Genomic DNA, 18,328 nt, shown 5'->3' with positions numbered 1-18,328 from the left:
TGTTCTAAGCCAGACAACAATTGTTGCATTCAGGGGCGTCTGCAACGAGCTATGATCTCATCAAAATGATGAGATTGCACTGTGACATCACGACGCAACCTTCCTTTATGTACAGGGAGTCCTTGACTTATGACCACAATGGAACCCAAAATTTCTGTTGCTAAACAAGACGGTTCTTGTTAGTTTTCCCCCCATTTTATAACCTTGCTTTCCAGAATTGTTAAGTGAATCAGTGCAGTTATTAAGTTGGTAGCACGGCTGTTAAATGAATCTGACTTGACTTTGCTTGTCAGAAGTTCGCAAAAGGGGATTGTATGACCCCAGGATACTGCAACCATCATAAATATGAATCAGTTGCCAAATGTCTGCATTTTGATCACGTGACCGTGGGGATGCTGCAACGGTTATAAGTGTGAAAAGCAGTCCTAAGTCAGTTTTTTTTTAATTGGGGTTGTAACTTCGAACAGTCACTGAAACAGCTGTTGTAAGTCGAGGACTGCTTATAAGTGCATGCAATGTTTGCAACAAGGCCATTTTGGTGAGCAGAGTTGGCAACAAAGCATCACAACTACGTTTCTTTCTTTCCCGCTCCTTTCTGCACTTCTGCAGACCCAAAGGTGGAGTTCGAAAAATCCACTACTAAGGCAAAAGCAAGCATATCATGTTATGGATAAGTGTGACATATGATCTTAGGTAATTAGTTTATATACTGTATATTTATATAAAGGGAATGATTTATAAGAAGGGGTTAGGAAAGTTTTCTCTGCAGCCTGTGCTCTAAGTTGCTAAACGTTGAAGAATTACACCAATTGTATTTTGATGCCTGCTGTTTGGCCTGCCTAAAAGAATGGGTGAACTTTCAGAATAAGAGGCTACTGGATTGAGAAGGCCAAGAATTAAGATTTAGCTGGCATGGTTACCTATGGTATGATAAAGTTAAAGCAAATGTTGATTTCAACAACCATTTTGTCAGAAGAATAGAATAGAATAGAATAGAATAGAATAGAATAGAATAGAATAGAATAGAATAGAATAGAATAGAATAGAATAGAATAGAATAGAATAGAATAGAATAGAATAGAATAGAATAGAATAGAATAGAATAGAATAGAATAGAATAGAATAGAATAGTGGAATGGAGTGGAGTGGAGTGGAGTGGAGTGGAGTGGAGTGGAGTGGAGTAGAGTAGAGTAGAGTAGAGTAGAGTAGAGTAGAGTAGAGTAGAGTAGAGTAGAGTAGAGTAGAGTAGAGTAGAGTAGAGTAGAGTAGAGTAAGAATAAAATAAGAATAGAACAGGACAGGACAGAACAGGACAGAACAGAACAGAATAGAGCTGGAAGGGACCTTGGAGGTCTTCTAGTCCAGTCCCCTGCTGAATCAAGAGAGCCTATACCATTTCAGACAAGCGACTGTCCAATCTTTTCTTAAAAACCTCCAGTGATGGAGCACCCACAACTTCTGGAGGCAAGCTGTTCCACTGTTAGGAAGTTTCTCCTTAATTCCAGGTTGCTTCTCTCTTTGATCAGTTAGTTTGGAATAAATATAAAACAAGGTTTTCTACGAAGCTGCTGCTTTGGGTCTTCCCACAGGAAGCCTTTTTTAAAAAAAGAAAGAAAGAAAGAAAAGAAAAGAAAAGAAAAGAAAAGAAAAGAAAAGAAAGAAAGAAAGAAAGAAAGAAAGAAAGAAAGAAAGAAAGAAAGAAAGAAAGAAAGAAAGAAAGAAAGAAAAAGAAAGAAAGAAAGAAAAAAAGTGATGAGGCTGAAATGATGGACTTATGGCAAAATAATATCTTTTAAGAGGGATGCGGTGGCTCAGTGGGTTAGGACGCTGAGCTTGTCGATCAGAAGGTCGGCAGCTTGGTGGGTCGAATCCCGAGTGCCGCGTAACTGAGTGAGCGCCTGTTACTTCGTCCCAGCTTCTGCCAACCTAGCAGTTCGAAAGCACGTAAAAATGCAAGTAGAAAAATAGGGACCACTACGGTGGGAAGGTAACAGCGTTCCGTGCTCCTTTGGTGTCTAGTCATGCCGGCCACATGACCACGGAGACGTCCTCGGACAAACGCTGGCTCTTCGGCTATGAAACGGAGATGAGCACCCGCCCCTAGAGTCAGAAACGACTAGCACGCATGTGCGGGGGAACCTTTACCTTTTTACCTAATGTCTTTTAACCTGGGTGACCCTAACCCTTAAATCTGAGGAGGAGCTAGAATCAGAAGGTCATGTCTGCCATTGGATAACATATCTACAATTGAAAGAAAGATTTAAATTAGACACGAACTAGACCATGCTGGCGGCGGGGGGGGGGGGAATATACCTGTTACAAGTTGCCGTGTTTAGGCAACACTTCTCTGGACACTGTACTAGTGAAAATTAGGATGAAAAGTTGCTTCCAACAACACTGTGTTGCATCGAGAGAGGAAGCCTAATTCCTTTGTGTTAGGTCTGTCCCTTCACACCTCTTCTCTGATCCCAGTGGAACACCTTGATATGTTTTAGCCCCACAGACCACACGGGTAGTCCTCAACTTATAAACTTTCATTGAGTGACCATTCAAAGTTACAAGGGCGTTGAAAAAAACGTGACGTATGACTGTTTTTCCATGCAGCATCCCCACGGTCAAGTGATCAAAATTCAAAAGCTTGGCAACTGATTCGTATTTGTGACGGTTGGAATGTCCGGGGGTGACACGATCCCGTTTTGCAACCTCCTGGCACGCAAAGTCAAGGGGGAAACCGCTTTACAGCCACGTTACTAACTTAACCATTGCCATGATTCACTTAACAGCTGTGGCAAGCGAGGTCGTAAAATGCATCAAAGCTCACTTCACAACTGTCTCGCTTAAAAATGTGGGGCTCCATTGTGGTCGTAAGTCAAGGACTATCCATATATTCAATTTTTTTGCAAGTCTTCGCTGCAGGGTGTGAAATTCTGCTGGCCAAGGGTTGCACTCCAAAATCTGGCAAGGCTGGGAGGTTAGGGTGCTTTCCCAGGATGACGTGGGTACCTTAAGCAGCTACAAGGCTTAAAATGTCCCTTTGATCGTAAAAGTCCTCAAAAACAAAAAGCAAATACAAAAATAAAAATGGGCTTAATTCTAGAGATTGCAGGGAAAAAAGCTATGTTAGTCTATACAGGGGTAGGCAACCTTGGCTCTTTTATGACTGGGCCAGCATGGCTCAGCTTGGAAACCTCTCCTTTTTCCCTCAGCATGGCTGGCTCAGGAATTCTGGGAGTTGAAGTCCACGAGTCATAAAGCGGCCTAGGCCTAGGCCAGGGGTAGGCAACCTTGGCTCTTTTATGACTGGTGGACTTCCAACTCCCAGAATTCCTGAGCCAGCATGCCTACCCCTGCGCCTAGTCCTTCTCTTTGTTAGACAGGTCTGCAACCCGCGGCTCCGGAGCCACATGCGGCTCCTTCAGCCGTCTCCTGCGGCTCCCAGTCCTCTGCCATGTGCAGTCCAAAAAAAAAAAAAGTGGGACTAAAAAATTTCAACCAATCAATCCAAATATGCAGGGTAGGTACATATCTTGCCTTGGCTCCACTCTTCAGTCAAACCCTGTTCTGCACATGTGCGCATGTACGCACATGCGCACACATTTTTTGCGGCTCCCAGTTTTTCCTTTTGTGAGGGAACCGGTTCCGAGTGGCTCTTTCACTGTTTCAGGTTGCTGACCCCAGGACTAGACACATCTATACAATCCTGCAACTGATCTTATGTAATAAGATGGACTTTTCTCCACCTAAATAAGACATGAGAGTAAAGGTCAGTGCAAAATTCTGCATCATTAATAACATTTGAACCTACCAGAGAAGAATCTAGATCAGGGGTAGGCAATCTTGGCTCTTTTATGACTCATGGACTTCAACTCCCAGAATTCCGGAGCCAGCATGGCTGAAAAGGTAACTGGTCCTCACACTTACAATCATGGTGGCGAACTCCCTGCGAACACCTGATCAACACTTGTGTGTTTCACAGCTGGCCTCCAACAAGCAGAGTCAACGGAGAAGCCAGCAGTAAAAACGGCCAGATTTCACAGACACATGATGTCTCGCTTAACGACCGCGTTGCTTGACAGCCTCGGTTGTGGCCGTTAAGCGAGGACTGCTTGCTACTCACTTCCTCAGATGCAGTGGAGACCGCCTCGTTCATCAGATCTATTGCCTCTATTGATGAAGTGAGCAGAAACTCACCAACATTGATGCCTACGAATAAAATCTGGTAATGTTTGAAAATATGATTCTTAGTCTCCTTCTGATTTGGGGGACCCGCTCTAGGGGGCTCTGGGGATGACTATGCAGAGGCTTGCACACCCCACCTTTTTGTGCACAACTCAGGTGAACGTTTCCCTGTGCGTTCCTGGCACTTGGCTCGCTGCCGTAAGCGTACGCCAAGTGGGGTGACAGGATAAAATCTTCCCTTTTTCCACCAGCACACAAGCAGTTGTTGTTCAGTCATTGAGGGGTGTCCGACTCGTCACAACCCCATGGATCATAGTGCACCAGGCCCCCCTGTCCTCCACTGTCTCCCCGAGTTTGCCCAAATTCACGTTCATTGCATCCAAGACACCATCTAAACATCCCATCCTCTGCTGTCCCCTTCTCCTTTTTGCCTTCAATCTTTCCCATCATCAGGGTCTTTTCCAAAGAATCATTTAAAAAAACAACAACAGGAGTGTTAAAAGTTAAGGGACCACTACTTCGATGGGAAGGAGGTGGGATCATCGCTACGTGGATTCTGTCTGCTCTGCTACCAATGAACTGGCTGCAGGTGATATTTTAGTGTCCTTCTCTGATGAAAGAATCTAAGCAGGATGAGACCCCGTGACCTTCAAGGACGCTCAGGGCTTTAGACTGAGAAGTTGGAAAAATCTCCTGGAAGAAAGGAATATTCCGTGTTGTTGTCACATAGAATCCTAGAGCTGGAAGGCATGTCAGAGGTCTTCTAGTCCAACCCCCTGCTCAAGCTAGAAGTCACATACCATCCCAGTCAAATGGTTGTCCAGTCTATTTTTGAAAATCTCCAATGATGGATCACCCAGAACCCCTGATTAATTGTTCTCACTGTCAGAAAATTTCTTCTTATTTCTAGGTTGTCTCTCTCTTTGACCAAGCTTCCACCCAATTCTTCTCCTGCCTTCTGGAGCCCTAGAGTATAACAGAATAAAAAGAGTTGAAAGGGATCTTGGAGGTCTTCTAGTCCAACCCCCTGTTCAAGTAGGAGACCCTATCCATTCCAGACAAATGGCATACAGTCTCTTCTTAAAAACCTCTAGTGTTGGAGAGCCCACAACTTCTGGAGGCAAGCTGTTCCACTGGTTAATTGTTCTCACTGTCAGGAAGTTTCTCCTAGGTTGCTCCTCTCCTTGATTAGTTTTCATTCATTGTTTCTTGTCCTGCCTTCAGGTGATTGGAGAATAAGCTGACTCCCTCTTCTTTGTGGCAACCCTTGAGATATTGGAAGACTGCTATCATATCACCCTTTTATTTTCATTAAACTAGATATACCCAATTCCTACAAACGTTCTTCATATGTTTTATCCTCCAGGCCCCTAATCAGTTTTGTTGGTCTTCTCTGCACTCTTTCTAGAGCAGTGATGGCAAACCTTTTAGAGACCGAGTGCCCAAACTGCAACCCAAAACCCACTTATGTATCGTCAGGTGCCAGGTGGGTGTTGCCCATTGGGTGGGTGTTGCCCATTGGTTGGGCGTGGCCCATTGGGTGGGCGTGGCCCATTGGGTGGGCATGGCTGCGGTGGTAACGGCAAACTGGGTGGGACTAAAAAGTTCAATCAATCAATTCCAACTTTGCGAGATTTTTTTTTCCCATAAGAAATTGAAATTGATTGATTGATTGAACCTTTTTTTTTTTGCACATGGTGGTGGAGGCCTAAAGCGAAAAGGTTTTATAAAACCCAGCTGAAGGTCTACGACTGGGGTGAGGGCACACGTGCCCACAGAGAGGGCTCTGCGTGCCACCTTTGGCACCCGTGCCACAGGTTCGCTACCACGGTTCTAGAGTCTCAACATCTTTTTTTTTATGTTGGTGGTAAGTCAATCCTCTTTTCTTTGTGACAATCTCTCAAGTACTGGAAGACAGTTATCATGTCTCTCTGATCTTTCTCTTTAATATTGATTTATGCTTTAAACTGTAAGCCGCCCTGAGTCTTCGGAGAAGGGCGGGATATAAATGGGATTAAAATAAAATAAATAAATAAATAAAAATAGACTAGATATACAGCTAATTCCCTCAAATATTCATCATACAATTTAATCTCCAGGCTCCTTAACATCCTTGTTGTTCACGGAGTCACAAGAACTTCACTTCAACCGGAAAGAGATTTTATTTACTCTTGAAGTACCTTTTCTCACGTGTGTTTTGAAAACTTGAGCAAAACACCAGCTGGCGAGAGAATAATTTCCTGGGCAAACATTCATGATGCTTCAGCCAAAAGGACTCATTTAATTAATTGCCTAGAGTGCTTGCCAGATTTGAAAAGCAGGGTGTAAATCAAATTAGGAAACAAACAGATAATAACTCAGATGGGTGGGTCAAACAGGACATGTCTCCTTAAGTGGAAATAATCTCAAAATCGGGGAAATATGAAGAGCAGTCTGCATGGAAACTGCATGAACATAATGTCTGTTTGGCTAAAGTCACATTGTATGCAAAAGGTGAGGCTGGCGGCAATTAGACCAAAGAGGCACTCCTTCCAAGAAATAAGAAAAAAAATTACGTATATCGTCATCTGTAAATCTTGCCCCTTTTTATTGTGTGTGTGTGTGTGTGTGTGTGTGTGTGTGTGTGTGTGTGTGTGTGTGTGTGTGTGTGTTTTAAGTCTTGGCTTAGTATAATTAAACTAAAATAAGTACAAAAAATGTTCACATAGAAAACATATGTTTCTGTTATCTCTAGGAAGGAAAAAATATGTTATTGTGCCTCATTAAAAACACATTTAAAACAAGCATTCCCACATAAGCCAAGAAGTTCTAGATATATTCTGATTTAAGAATCCAAAACCTCAGCCAAGATCAAAGAAACCACATAATTTAAAATAAGCTGTAGGAGCCTGAATTCGACAATTGTTTCAAATTGTCTTGTCTGGAAACTCACTGTTTAGTCATCCTGATCTTAAAGTAGTTCTTGACTTACTGCTATTCGTTTAATGACCGTTCAAAGTTACAGTGGCATAGAAAAAAGTGACTTATGACCTTTTTTCATACTGACGACTGTAGCAGCATTCCCCAAGGTCGCATGATCAGAATTTGGATGCTTGGCAACTGACTCATATTTATGATGGTTGCAGTGTCCTGGGTGGGGGGGGGGTGTTTCACATGATCCCCTTTTGTGACCTTCTGACAATGGGGAAGCCAGATTCACTTAACAACTGGGTTACTAACTTAATAATGGTAGTGTTTCTCTTAAAAGCTATTTATTTATTTTATTTATTTTTATTACATTTATATCCCGCCCTTCTCCGAAGACTCAGGGTGGCTTACAAGCTTAGCAGTAGCCTTCATTCTATGTATATGCCTGCTTATTAGGGCTTTCACACACACCCCAAGCGGCATTATTACAAAGTCAGCTTAATTGCCCCCAACAATCTGGGTCCTCATTTTACCTACCTCGGAAGGATGGAAGGCTGAGTCAACCTTGAGCCTGGTGGGACGCGAACCTGCACTAATTGCAGGCAGCTGGTGTTACTTAAGGAGGCATTAGCCCACTGCTCCACCAAGGCTCAAAAAAAGCTATGCCAAGAAAAGTCATGAAATGGGTCAAAACCCACTTAACTGACTTGCTTGGCAAGAGAAATTTTGGGGTTCAGTTGTGGCCGTCAGTCAAGGACTTGTGTAACATTTGCAATGTTGCAGGGTTGGGCTGGCCTGCCTCACAGGGCTGTTGGAGCACATCAAACCAAATTCCAGAGATACTACGGAATAGCAAGCCATCAGCTAAAAATATAAGGGATAAACAGTGCCTTATCTTGTGCCAATTTTGAAAAGCATGGAAGAGTTTCTGGTGCACGATTTAGCAATCATAAGATTTAGCAATCCTAATTTTAAGGCAACAGTTTAATTTCCAATGTTCCTACTAAGTCTTACTACATGAGTCACAAAGCAATGTGCTTTCTCACAAGGAGAAGGAGGGAAACCCAGAGCAAAATCCAGACTTTGCCTGCAAAAGTTTCCCGGTTGAATATGTGCCCTGCCCCAAACATAGCAAACTCAATAAAAGAACGCTAGAGAGACCCTTAGAAGCAGTTTCCTAAATTCCTTAGCACATTCAAGGAACAAGGAAAAAAGTCTCCTTGCTAAGAGCATATTCATACATATCAAGTTCCTGGAGTTTAGATAAGTGGAAAGGGAAGAATGTTATTCAAGATGAAATGTCTCAGCAGGTTTCTCCACTCTGGTACCGTCTAAACAGCGCAGCCTCCAGAATTGCCAGCTATGCTAATGAGGAAGAATAGAATAGAATAGAATAGAATAGAATAGAATAGAATAGAATAGAATAGAATAGAATAGAATAGAATAGAATAGAATAGAATAGAATAGAATAGAATAGAATAGAATAGAATAGAATAGAATAACAAATATGGAATAGAATAGAATAGCAAATATGGAATAGAATAGAATAGAATAGAATAGAATAGAATAGAATAGAATAGAATAGAATAGAATAGAATAGAATAGAATAGAATAGAATAGAATAGAATAGAATAGAATAGAATAGGAATGGAATAGAATAGAATAGGAATGGAATGGAATGGAATAGAATAGAATTGGAATAGAAATGGAATGGAATGGAATAGAATAGAATTGGAATAGAATGGAATGGAATAGAATAGAATAGAATAGAATAGAATAGAATAGAATAGAATAGAATAGAATAGAATAGAATAGAATAGAATAGAATAGAATAGAATAGAATAGAATAGAATTGGAATAGAAATGGAATGGAATGGAATTGGAATAGAAATGGAATAGAAATGGAATGGAATGGAATGGAATGGAATGGAATGGAATGGAATAGAATAGAATAGAATAGAATAGAATAGAATAGAATAGAATAGAATAGAATAGAATAGAATAGAATAGAATAGAATAGAATAGAATAGAATAGAATAGAATAGAATAGAATAGAATAGGATAGGATGGGATGGGATGGGATGGGATGGGATGGGATGGGATGGGATGGGATGGGATGGGATGGGATGGAATTCTGAATGGTTGGGCAAACTGTTGAAGTTCATTTAGAATAGAATAGGATAGAGCTGGAAGGGACCTTGGAGGTCATCTAATCCAGCCCCCTGCTCAAGCAGGAGAACCTGTACCATTTCAGGCAAGTGATTATCCAGTCTCTTCTTAAAAACCTCCAGTGATGGAGCGCCCACGATTTCTGGTAGCAAGCTGTTCCACTGGTTAATTGTCCTCCTCGTTAGGAATTTTCTCCTTAATTCCAGGTTGCTTCTCTCTTTGATCAGTTTCCAACCATTGTTTCTTGTCCTGCCCTCTGGTGCTTTGGAGAATAATTCGACCCCCCTCTTCTTTGTGGCAGCCCCTCAAATATTGGAAGGCTGCTATCATGCACCCCCCCACCACTAGTCTTTCTTTTCTTTAGACCAGCCAAACCCAAGTGCTTCAGCCCTTCTTCATAAGTCTTAGTCTCCAGGCCTTTGATCAGTCAGACGGGGGATGCTAAAGGCTGTGTTATGAGATCAACTGCTTTTATCTTGGGCGGTCACTTTTTTGAACAATTAAAGATCTACTTAAGCTCAGTGGACAGACGGGAAAGAAATGTAGCTTGCCTTCAACTTAGGAACATTCGTTTAGCGATTGTTCAAAGTTACAACATCACTTGAAAAAGTGACATACGATCATTGTTCATTCTTATGACCACTGCAGCATCCTCATGGTCACACAATCAACTAGCGACTGGCTCAAATTTATGACCGTTGCAGTGTCCCGGGCTCATCTGATCCCCTTTTGTGATCTTCTGACGAGCAAGAAGCCAGGTTCACTTAATAACCGTGTTGCCGACTTAACAACTGCAGTGATTCACTTGACAACTGTGGCAAGAAAAGTCGTAAAGTGAGGCAAAACTCACTTGACAACTGTCTCGCTTAGCAATGGGCTCGGGGCTCAATTGTGGTCTCAAGTCGAAGACTACCTGTAGCGCAACCAACCGAGAAAGACTCGGTTATAATTTTCTAAAACTGCAATCACAGACTAATAAAGGAGAATATCTGTAGGTCAGAGTTGACGTGAAGGGTCCCTGGGACTGCATGAGCTTGCTTGTTTTATTGTAGACGTTTTAGTACCCAAACTAGGTAACATCATCAGTGCTGGTGATGGGGACTGGAGGCTAAAATATATAAAGAACGGTTGCAAGAATTAGTTAAGTCTAGTAGTTTAATAGGGATGCGGTGGCTCAGTGGGTTAGGACGCTGAGCTTGTCGATCAGAAGGTCGGCAGTTTGGCGGGTCGAATCCCGAGTGCCGCGTAACAGAGTGAGCGCCTGTTACTCGTCCCAGCTTCTGCCAACCTAGCAGTTCGAAAGCATGTAAAAATGCAAGTAGAAAAATAGGGACCACTACGGTGGGAAGGGAACAGCATTCCATGCGCCTTTGGTGTCTAGTCATGCCGGCCACATGACCACGGAGACGTCCTCGGACAAGCGCTGGCTCTTTGGCTTTGAAACGGAGATGAGCACCGGCCCCTAGAGTTGGAAACGACTAGCATGCATGTGCGGGGGAACCTTTACCTTTACCTTTAGTAGTTTAATGAAGAGAAGGACGAGGGGGGGACATGATAGCCATGTTCCAATATCTCAGGGGCTGCCCCAAAGAAGAGGGAGTCAAGCTATTCTCCAAAGCGCCTGAAGGCAGGACAAGAAGCAACGGATGGAAACTAACCAAGGAGAGAAGCAACCTAGAACTAAGGAGAAACTTCCTGACAGTTAGAACAATTAATAAATGGAACAACCTGCCTCCAGAAGCGGTGAATGCTCCAACACTGGAAGTTTTTAAGAAGAGACTGGCCAGCCATTTGTCTGAAATGGTATAGGGTTTCCTGCCTGAGCAGGGGGTTGGACTAGATGACCTCCAAGGTCCCATCCAACTCTGTTATTCTGTTATACTCCAGTCTAGGGGCACCAGAAGGCAGAAGAAGTAATGGGTGGAAGCTTGGTCAGAGAGAGATACAAGAAGACCTTCAAGGACCCTTTCAACTCTGTTATTCTATTTCTATTTCTATTCCCTGATCGTTGGTCACTTTGTGGCTAGCCTAAGTAAGCTCCGAGTGTTCCCAGGACACACACACACACACACCCATGCAATCATAGAATTGGAAACTACAGTATCCAGGATTCAATGTTCATTTAGTGCAAAAATCCAAATTAAAGCATCTGTTGACCCCAGTGTCTGTCCAACTTCTACTTAAATACATCCAGTAAGCTGGAGATCCTAACCTGCACTCAGAATCGCCTTCCCTAGATTTTTAAGTACTCAGTCATCGTCTTGCACCCTAGGATGACAGAGTAGCAGGTCTTAACCAACCTATGTGAAAATCCTCTCTTCCTCCTACTGTCCTCCTCTTGACTCAAAGGCAATCAGAGGTGGTCCTCGACGTACAACAGTTCGTTTCGTGACCATTTGAAGTTACAACACTGAACACTGAAAAGAGAGGACCGTTTTTCACATTTGCAACTCTTGCAGCATCCCCGTGGTCACGTGATGAAAATTTGGACGCCTGGCAACTAGCCGACTCGTATTTATGACCGTCTCTGTGACTCGCTTAATGACTGCATTGCTTAGCAAAAGAAGCTGGGGTCCTAACTGTCATCGTTTAAGTCGAGAACTACCTGCATTACTTCCCAGGACTGGGAAATCAAACTTCTATTGAGGTAGTTTAAAATTGTATTAATCTTGTCTGCAGCACCATCACATTGCTGGCTCGCGTTGTGTTCAACGGTTCCAGGGATGTCCCTAGGGTGTGGTCAGAAAAATTAAGATGGTGACTATCTTGACTTGTTTGACCAGACCCTGCACATACCCCTCACACCAACAGCCTTATTGCACAGCCTATCACAAGCCAGTCTTTTTCTAGGATTTGATTTTCCTGCATTTGATTTTCCTTCCCTACACAAGGATCTATCTGTCTGTCTATCTATCATCTCTCTCATTTATCTCTCATCTATCTATCTATCCATTTTTTTAAAAAAATATGTTTAGCTTATAATATAAAACCCCAAAAAACCCAAAAACAAATAGTAGGGAACAAAGGATTTTTTTATCTTTGTCCATCCATCATCTGTCTGTCTGTCTGTCTGTCTGTGTCTGTCTGTCTGTCTGTCTGTCTGTCTGTCTGTCTCTCTCTCTCTCTCTCTCTCTCTCTCTATCTATCTATCTATCTATCTATCTATCTATCCATTTCTTTCAAAAAAAATATTTTAGCTTATAATATAAAATACAAAAAACCCCCAAAAACAAATAGTAGGGAACAAAGGAATTTTTTATCTTTGTCCATCCATCATCTGTCTGTCTGTCTGTCTGTCTGTCTGTCTGTCTGTCTAACTAACTAACTAACTAACTAACTAACTAACTAACTAACTAACTAACTAACTAACTAACTATCAATTTATACAGCCACCCAGCTCACCAAAAGGGACTCTGGGCGAAGCACAACCATGAGATAAAACAACTTTGCTCTTCTTCCTATTAATTTTCATCCTGTTAATTTCAGCCCACTAATGTAGTCCAACCTAGTGAAAACTTTTGAAACACCGTTTCTGTTTTCTGGAGCCTGAGCTGAGAGCCAAGCTGGACCCCATCTAGTTCTTCCGCTTCCCTCTCCACCTTTCACAGCTGCCGCCAAGTAGCCTTTCCAATTACCGAAAAGGAAAAAAAAAGCGAATTTCGTTTCAGCAAGGAGACTCACCGGCAACCTCACCGGTGGCGGCAGAAAGGAAGAACCGCCTTAAATCGTGTGTGTGTGTGTGTGTGTGTGTTATTTTGTCCCCGAATGCAGCCCTTGAAAATACCTCCTCTGGCAACTTCCAGCTGCTTTTTCATGCAATGAGGAATCTTCCCCCTGGGAAGACGCGGGACGCCCGGAGGGGCTTCGGTGCCCCCCGCAAAACCCGCCCGGGGGCCGCAGTTGTAGTCCAGGCTACCGGATGGGGAGAAGGGGGGGGGGGCTGGAGAGGGATGAACTCTGCCTCCCATTATCCCTGATCGCTGGCCGTATCGCCCGGGTGCCTCGTGAGATGGGGGTCTGCAGGGCATCGGCTGTGGTGGTGGGGGGGGGAGGTCGCCGCCGGCCCCCTTCCGCCCATCCCGCTCCCTCCTTCCCCACTTACCTCCGCCGCTGAGGACGCCGAGGGGTTTCCGAGCTTCTGAAAGCCAAGTTGGTGGTGGTGGGGGGGGGGGGGCGTCTGGATTTTAAAGTGATAACAACAATCAGGCAGGTGGGCCCCGCATCCCCATCCCGCGCAGCTTCTCTCCACTGCCGGTCCCTCCCCGCCACAAAAAGAGTTTTTTTTTAAAAAAAATTAAATTAAATTAAATTAAAAATCGGAGTTTTTCTTCTTCTTTTCTCGCCAGCGCAGGGAGACACCCCTCCTCTTCCCCACGCGCGAGATTGTCCGCGCGGGTGGCCCCTGCAGCTTTTTTTTTGCCCCGCGGGTGGGTCTCCCTTTCTTGGGTGGGAGGGAGGGAGAGGAGCTCCGGAGGAGGAGGAGGAGGAGGAGGAGGAGGAGGAGGAGGAGGAGGAGGAGGAGGTAAGAGGGGAGGCGAGGCGAAGGGGTCCGCGGAGGTGCGAGCTGGGAGCCCCGCCGCGCTCCTTCTGCCAACTCCGGGCTGAGCCCCGCTTGCCAAGGCGCGGAGGCGGAGGTGGCGGAGGAAAAGTTCGGGACAACTCGGCAGCCGGCAGTCTGGCGCAGGCGCCTTGTGACCCAACCCAGCCTTTTTGTCAAGATTTTCCCCGGCTGGGCAAATGCCCCTCCCCTGCATCCATAATAACCCCCCACACACACACACTCATACGCATTCTCTCCCCCTCTTCCTCCCTCCACCCCCCCCCCCCCCATCTTGGTGCACCGCCCGTCGCTCCCTGCGCATCCAGCGGCTGCTGATTCGGAGTCGCCGCTTTTCTCTGGTCCCCAAAACTCATCCAGGCGGGTCTGGGTGGAAGCGTGAAAGAAATGTATGAAAAGCTTCTCGTCCCTCACTCAGGAGCAACGGAAAGGACCCCCCCCCGTCCCTGACCACTTTCTCCGACTTTCTCTCCCCCCATCCCCGATCACTTTCTCAGATTTTCTCTCCCCCCCATCCTCCACCACTTTCTCCGACTTTCTCTCCCCCCATCCCCGACCACTTTCTCCGACTTTCTCTCCCCCCATCCTCGACCACTTTCTCCGACTTTCTCTCCCCCCATCCCCGACCACTTTCTCCGACTTTCTCTCCCCCCATCCTCGACCACTTTCTCCGACTTTCTCTCCCCCCATCCCCGACCACTTTCTCCGATTTTCTCTCCCCCCATCCCCGATCACTTTCTCAGATTTTCTCTCCCCCCATCCTCGACCACTTTCTCCGATTTTCTGTTCTCCCCATCCCCGACCACTTTCTCCGACTTTCTCTCCCCCCATCCCCCACCACTTTCTCCGATTTTCTCTCCCCCCATCCCCGATCACTTTCTCCGATTTTCTCTCCCCCCATCCCCGATCACTTTCTCCGATTTTCTCTTCTCCCCATCCCCGACCACTTTCTCCGATTTTCTCTTTCCCACCATCCCCGACCACTTTCTCCGACGTTTTCTTCTCTCCCCCTCCGCCCCCCCCCCCCCGCTGTTTCACTTTCCTGAGCCTGGTTCACCTCTCGCCCCTCCACTGACAGCCGGAGGTGCCTTAAAAGAGCGCGCGACATTTGTGGACGCTTCCCTGCTCTATCTCGACCCCAGAAAGGCCAACGGGGTGGGGGTGGGGGTGTCGCGGGCGAAAGAGGGGGAGAAGGATGGAAGAAAAGGGAAGCTGAGGCTGCCTCTGGCCGTCCGTTTTAAGAAGCCGGGCGCGTTGAAAGGGGACATTCCACCAGGAGCGGGGGGGGGAGCGAGGAGGCAAAGGAATGAATGGCGCTTGGAATGCCATTGGGGTCCCCTTCCTTCCCCAAGGACGCGTAGGAGGGCGCCGGGGTCGCCAGCCTCGCTGCGGGTTTGCTGGGAAATAAGTCCCATGGAAACGGGGGTAAACAGGCGCCGGGGGTGGGGTGGGGTGGGGGCTTCACTAATGGAAAGTCACGCACCCTTGATCAACTGGGTCAATGGAACAACCGCCCGATTGGGGGAAAAAAAAGAGACAGGCAGGCCGACAACGCACAGCTACATTTGCGGTTGCAATCTTGGGGATGGAGACCGCGATGGCTTGGGGGGGGGGACCCTTGCTTCACCCCTCCAGGATCTCTAAGGAGGGGAGAAAAGTTCGTTGTCGGAAATCCAGGGAGCAGGCAGCCGCTGCGGTCATTGCTTGTTGCTGCTGCAGCGAAGTCTGGACGAGTTGGTTCCAGAAGTGACTCTATATTGATAGTGGACGCACCCTTTGAAGATCCCGCACAGTTACCCAGAAGAGTTAGGCTAGACCAGGGGTAAGCAACCTCGGCTCTTTTATGACTCATGGACTTCAACTCCCAGAATTCTGGGAGTTGAAGTCCATGAGTCATAAAAGAGCCGAGGTTGCCTACCCCTGCGCTAGACCTATTCACACGACCCACCCCCAGAGCAGCTTCACAGGTCCCAGGCAAAGCTGTTCTGAGCCAGGCTTCAATTTCTACACTGGAGAAGCTGTTCCTCGTTTGGAAAAACCCAAAGCAGGATATGAATGGGTGGGCTGAGGCCAATTGATCACTGAAGGAAGAGCCAACACGAACTAAATCAGGTTGGGCAGGTTAGTGGGCAATGCCTCCTCTGCTTCCAATGATCAAGCTATTTCTGGCATAAGAGGAATGCAAGAAGGAGTCCTGTAGTTCTAGAAAAACTCCTCGCAAGCCTTGGAGTCTGGTTAGGGAAGGTCATAACACGAGGACTACCTATGGGCCATTTTCTTGCAAATCAAAAGTAATATGAAGTCACTAAGTGCGGGTTTATCAATGCACATTGTCTACCTTTATTTATTCCTGAAGTTGTGAAAAATACAGCATTCATACCCGCATTTCTTTGCTCTTACTGTTAAGTTCAGGATTAGGATAGGATATAGAGAATACAAACTAGACTAGAATATGAATAGGATAGGATAGGATAGGATAGGATAGACTGGAATATGGAATATGGAATCTAGACTAGACTAAACTACAATAAATAGACTATGTAGACTATAGACTAGAGTGATAGACTAGACTATGGAATATGGAATATGGAGACTAGACTAGATTAGACTATACTAGATAGACTAAGCTTGACTTGATAGACTAGAATAAAATAGAGTACAGTAGAATAGAATAGAATAGAATAGAATAGAATAGAATAGAATAGAATAGAATAGAATAGAATAGAATAGAATAGAATAGAATAGAATAGAATAGAATAGAATAGAATAGAATAGAACTTAGATTTATTTACTGCGGAATGGAATGGAACGGAACGGAACGGAACGGAACGGAACAGAACAGAACAGAACAGAACAGAACAGAACAGAACAGAACAGAATAGATATTCTAAACCTGAATTTGATAGTTACAGAAAAGAAGTGCGGGTATAAATGCTATACTTTAAAGAAGGCTGAACAGGGATCTGTATTTGAGGAAGAGCAGGTGACTCAGAAGACACATGGACATGCACAGTTTACCTGCCAGACCCACTTTAAATCAAACACCTCTACCTGGGATTGCTAAGGGACAAAAGCATGAGTCTGTAAAGAGAGGCAGTGCCAGGGCGAAAGATAAAGACAGTATGTTAAGTTCCAATTAAACCGATTTATTGCTTATGCCTATACACAAGAATCTAGTCAACTAAAATAGTCAATGCTATTTTGGCACTAGATAAGGATTAAGGGAATCCAAGCAGGATTCGACTTAGTCGGTTTGTGGCTACATAGAGATTCTAGGCGGATTAGACTCTGCCCCAAGAAGCAAGAAAGTCCAGTCTCTGCCTGAAAAGGCACCTTTGGGACAAAAAGGTGTTACTAACTGAACAACTGCAGTGATTCATGTAATAACTGTGGCAATCAAGGTTGTAAAAAGGGGACAAAATTCACTTCAACCGTCTCGCTTAGCAACAGAAACTTTGGGCCCACTTGTGGTTGTAAGATGAGGGCTACCTGTAATTTATTCCAGCTTTGGCTATACCGTAGATTTAACCGTTTATAGCAGGGGTCTTCAAACTTGGCCCTTTTATGACTTGTGGACTTCAACTCCCAGAATTCCTCAGCCAGCTTTGCTGGCTGAGGAATTCTGGGAGTTGAAGTCCACAAGTCATAAAAGGGCCAAGTTTGAAGACCCCTGGTTTATAGCGTGGCTTCCAAAGATCTAGGGACAACCTGGAACCCGAGTTAAGGCTTCCAATGAATGTTTTCACAAGGAAGTTTGAAAGCCAAACCCAGCCGAAGGATTGGCACAAGTTCCTGTCTTTGCCACCTGGAGCGGAATGTGGGCAATGACGAAGGCTTCAAAAATTCCATGGTTAGCGAACGTCTATTGTGGCAGACGAACATGCCAGAGTTTGCCATGTTCCGGCGGTACCAGCTGCAGCACGATGAATCACCGAGATAGCAGAGAAAACCAAACTTGCCAAATGCAGGTTCAGCATCGGACTCAGCTCAGCAAAATTTCAAAATAAGTAAAGATATCGTAAATGCTCCAACACCAGAGGTTTTTAAGAAGAGACTGGGCAGCCACTGGTCTGAAATGGTGGATAGGGTCTCCTGCGTGAGCAGGGGGCTGGACTAGAAGACCTCCAAGGTCCCTTCCAACTCTGTTGTTTCGTGTTCTGTGTCTTCTACGATGAAATGCAAAATTGAGCATGAAAAATAAAAACCAAAATATCTTGTCATTTACGTTATAGCAGAGGAGGATGTGATGTCAGCAACGAACCTGGTCATTTCTGTGGATCCACAGTCAAGCGAGGACAGAAGGGAATCGGAGAAGAAGCTGACTTTGACGTGGTTTATTTGCGAAATGATTTCAAGGTAAAGATTTATATTCCTCCTCTAGGATTCGGTGGTGGAGGAGCAGGAGAAGTAGATGGGTTGAGAATTGTGTCAGCTAAGTCTATCCCTGTTGGATAGACTTGCCTCCAGAAGCAGTGAATGCTCCCACACTGGAAGTTTTTAAGAAGAGTTTGGACA

At 45.0% G+C, this 18,328-nt stretch overlaps 1 protein-coding gene across 1 annotated transcript in view; it reads right to left on the bottom strand.

Annotated features, from left to right (window-relative positions):
• PRSS23 (serine protease 23) overlaps positions 1-13,583 on the bottom strand; it is a 30,310-nt gene extending 16,727 nt beyond the window's left edge. Inside the window, exon 1 of the mRNA XM_081327590.1 lies at positions 13,358-13,583. The gene's annotated coding sequence lies outside the window, so the exon portion shown is untranslated. The remainder of the gene's footprint in view (positions 1-13,357) is intronic.
• Between the last annotated feature and the right edge of the window lie 4,745 nt (positions 13,584-18,328).

Source organism: Vipera berus, assembly GCF_964194415.1.
Source record: "Vipera berus genome assembly, chromosome: 4".
NCBI lineage: Eukaryota > Metazoa > Chordata > Lepidosauria > Squamata > Viperidae > Vipera > Vipera berus.
The sequence above is the reverse complement of the archived record's forward strand: the minus strand, read 5'-3'. Positions and strand labels throughout refer to the sequence as shown.